Source organism: Sciurus vulgaris, assembly GCF_902686455.1.
Source record: "Sciurus vulgaris genome assembly, chromosome: 9".
NCBI classification, from domain to species: Eukaryota; Metazoa; Chordata; class Mammalia; order Rodentia; family Sciuridae; genus Sciurus; species Sciurus vulgaris.
Window position 1 is genome coordinate 78,266,254 of NC_136469.1, and position 4,373 is coordinate 78,270,626.

The 4,373-nt window shown below is 38.0% G+C and overlaps 1 pseudogene across 1 annotated transcript; it reads right to left on the bottom strand.

Annotated features, from left to right (window-relative positions):
- Nucleotides 1-277: 277 nt before the first annotated feature.
- On the bottom strand, nucleotides 278-696 carry LOC306669613 (ATP synthase F(0) complex subunit C2, mitochondrial-like; annotated as a pseudogene). Its single transcript has one exon. The product of its transcript is annotated as an ATP synthase F(0) complex subunit C2, mitochondrial-like (transcript).
- Nucleotides 697-4,373: the final 3,677 nt, after the last annotated feature.

A 4,373-nucleotide genomic window follows, 5' to 3' on the forward strand; every position in this document is an offset into this window, starting at 1 on the left:
TTGAGATTGAATACAAAGATATTTCAGTTTAGAAAATAATACTTTTATAATTGAACCACATTTCCAGTTTTCTTTCAAATTTTTCAATTATGGGTGAGATAACCTTATATACCTTTGCCTAACTTTTTTTTTTTCTCATTAATGCAGTATTTATTTGTCTTCCCTCTGTCAAACTCTGAGCCAACTACTTTCCCCAGACTGCCTGGGGAGGTATAGGAAAAGGGATTTGGGGGCAGACAAGACACCAGAGAAAGAATGTGAGGCTGAGACTGCTCCTTCACATGCTGAAGAGGATGAGAAAGGCCATCATCAGGCAAAAGAGCCCCATGCCCTCTGAGAGGGCAAAGCTCTGAATGGCATAGGGAGAAGAGCTGTTACTTCAGAGGATTCCTGGCAAAACCAATGATAAGGCTTCCAAATATAGTCCCAGTCCCAGCCCCAGAGCCAGCCACCCCAAATGTGGCAGCCCTAGCCCCAGTGAACTTGGCTGCTGTGTCAATATCCCTTGAAATAGTGCTGGTTTAGAAACTGCGGCTAGGGATAAGTGAGGTCAGGGGACCTGGGACAGCTGCTGAAGTTCTCACATGTTGGAGTCTCTGGTCAGTTCAGCACCACTGTAGATAGTGGTTGGCTCAGCTGCTGAGAGGTGCTCCTCACCAAGGAGTGGGTGGTGAGGAACTTGGAGCAAGCATACATTTTCAGGGGGTGAAGGGCCGTGGCAAAAGAGCCACTCCTGGTGCAGAAATGACTTGCCTAACCTTTTAACACATCTGAAATTGGAGGTTAAATGAAACAGGACTTATGAACCAAATACATAATAAGTCAGCTGGGATCAGGAAACTATGCTTTGTAAATTTAAAACTTTTTAAGTTTTCTTGTATTTTTTTCATTCCATTTGGAAATTAACTCTAACTTCTCTGTTCTGTTGTCAAATGAAATGGATGTGGGTTGTATCCACATTTGATCCAGTATATTAAAGAGGGAAGATCATTTCCCTGAATGTTGAAAAGGTGGAATTGGAGTAGGAGATGGATGAAACTCAGGAGGAAATAATCAAACCTTCTACACACCTTCTACTCCCCACTAGGAAAATTATTTCCAGAAATTATTTCTGTTCCATCATCATAAAGGTTTATCATATTAATGTCTTATTTAGTAGACATATCTCTCTACTATATCACCATCATATTATTAATATCATCATCTCTATCATAAGTATCATCATTGCTTATCAGTTACATTATCCTAACTAAGCATTGTGGGTGCCGTGTACCACCAAACCAAGGAAAATTCATCTATTGAGCTGACTTCATTCTTCCTGCTTTGCTGAACCTTAGAACACTTGGAGTATGATTTTTTTTTTTTTTTTGAGGTGGGGTGGGAGACTGGGAAACATAAAACTTATGTAAAAAGCACAAGTTCTTCAGTGATATGAAGAAGTCAGAAGTCAATCTTTTCCCATGTATACTAGATTGGTTATGCCTGGGTAAACTGAAGGGGAGCACAATGAAATTTTAGAAGTAGACTCCAGTAAAAGAATTTTAATGCCATAGTTTATCACAATATAAGGACACTAACCATAATATTTGGGCAAGTATAATTATAAAAGCAAGATGATTTCTTATTCTGTTGGGCAGAAAATGTACTCAAAATATATTTTTTTCATTTAGTAATATCTGTGGTCCATTTTCCAGGAAGTATTTTCAGTATTTAGTGATGTGTGAATATACATCCAGACTTGCACCTGATGTCTGATTACACTGGTTACTTAGAACTTTTTGTATGTGGGTTATTTTCATTTTGTAGTTTATATATGCATAGTATTTTGAATATCTCTTTAGTGTCTATGAGAAAATAAATCGTTGGTATGAGAGAACACTGGCATTATATGGTATTCATCTGGAATTATTCAACCTTTCACAAGGAAATGAGAAAGATTATAGGATTAGGCCAAACCCTGAATCCCTTTTCCTCCTTGCCCATCTGTATTCATTATAGTTGAAAGATAGACAAATGAAGCTATTGGTAGCTCAGCCTTTAAAGCTTTATTACAATTTAGAAGCATTAAAAAAGGGAGAAAATGGGAAAATCTTATCAAAGACTGGAAATGATCATCATATTGAATAGTTGAATTTTCCATTTAATGACAACAAAGAATGAAGATAGGTGTTGTAAAGATATGACTTCATTATTGGTATCACTCAGTATTCTCAATTCCAAAGAATTGATCAGAGCTTTTAAAGGCCTCTGTCAGGATGTAGAACTGACAGTCAGGCACATCACTGGGTTAAATGAAATGAGTAAATGATTTCCATTTCTATTGAAACTGCATAGGACAATCCCACAGCCTGGCCCAGAGCTCACACCACAATTCAAGACTACTCTGGTCTCTTGTTTTGGCTACTGTTATCCTTCCTGGGCCCAGGAATGTGAATCGAGAAAAGGACAAGGCCAGAGGGTACAAGCTGCCAGAGCAAATGCAGATGCTATCATTTGTTTTTCCTAGTACCCATTCTTTCCCCTTTCCCCAGTGCTCCCTGTTTATAAATCCAGGACCTCAACCTTTGTCAACACAGCCCCAGGGCTCCAGGGAAGCCAAGCCTGTCCCTACTTCTTAGGAGTCTCTGACTGGCATAAAAGTGAATCAGTCCATTCTGCTATGGTAATTGATTGTAGAATAGTCATGTCATAATAACAGATGCTTACTATGGGCCTGAGTCAGGGCAGTTTCTTTGGCTTTAAGAGAGGGCCACTAGGAGAGGTACCTTTTCTTCTACTGGACATATTATTTATGATTCTGGCCTGAAACTACTACAACCAACTTAAAGTATGCACATGGAAAGAGAATGGAAGAGAAATGAGTCCGGACCATGATCAAATCATATCTAACTACTGCTGTTAGAGCAGTGAATTAATAAATTTCCTGAATTGTTATGTCAAGTAAGGTGAGCTGTTTCTTGCAGCCAAAATTATTCCTACTTATAGACAAAGAGATCTATTTTAAGCCCAACTGGATCCTACTACAGAGGACCACTCACAGGGTTTGTTTTGGGTTCCTTGACCAATTTGAGCTAATAGGGGAGCTAGAGAAATGCTGTCCTCTTCTAGAGCTGTTTTTAAATGTGCGGTTATGTCCTTTGAAGTTATCTGGTTTGTAAACCTAGAGCAGTCTTCCAAAGGTCACCCTTGCTAGAATGGATCCTCTAGATAAAATTTGACTTAAATCGTCACCCCTAGGTCCAGAAGCACCTACCACGGTCACCTTGAGGCTATAGAATACAGATGTATAGTTTCTCTCCTTCCCCAACATTATGTCTAATGAGAAGACCTGTCCCCGAGAGAGGCTTTCTCACTCATAGGCTCATCGTTTCCAGCTTCTCTAATTTCCCATGCAACTTCTGTTTTCACAAAAATTTTAGTTCAGACACATAATAAGTTTGGGAAAGGCCTGTTGACCTCTTATTGATAAAAGTAGAAGCTATTGTGGTGGAGGCAGTTTGGCAACAGGAACACTTGGTTAGGTGTGAAAATAAAGCTAGCATCCTAAATGTCTCTAAGCAAGACCAGTAAGAATAGTGGATTTGCATACCAAGAGTTAGAGTGGGGTCATGATATGTTAATGGTAAACTTTTACAGTGAGAAACCTATGATATTCATGGTATAAAATATTGTATGATTATAACCAGATAGCTGTTTTGTAATTTTGTTTAAATGGAGCTATAAAGTCAAGACCAGTGGTTTTGATCTTTGGTAAGGTTGGGAGTTGGATTGGATAAAACACTTGGAAGACGTAAAGCTTTAGATACAACCTTAACCTTAAAACCTTAGAGCAATGATATGTTTAATACCATTCTAAATAGAAAACAGGTTTTGCAGGTAGAGCATCTGACTTTCTTACACATATGTAACCCTAGTGGTGCTGGGGGCTTTTTTGTTCTAACCTTAGGACCTTCCTTTGTTCTTTGTTCCAGTCACAAAAATGCCATCCTGACATCTAAAAATCATTGCAAAACAATTTAAATTTTTACTTTATCTCTTGGATAGTGCCAAGTTGAAGATGATATTTATAACATATTGCAACACTTTTAAAAGATTTTTTTACCCATTTATCTTCTAAAAGTCTTGCTTATGGTATGTTAAGTGGTTCAAATCACTCTTATTCTCCCCAAATTCTTAGAACTTCAAAATTAGCTCTTTCTGGACTTTATTTTCCTGTCTCTATTCTCTTACCTTCTGGATATATTTTGCTTTCTCTAGAGTAAATATTTGCCCTTTCCTATAAATATTAATCAGGCCAATCTAAGATTCTTTTATTTTTCCTTGTTACCCATTACTTAGATCTGCACAGCAAGGTCCAGGAATTGTGTACATGA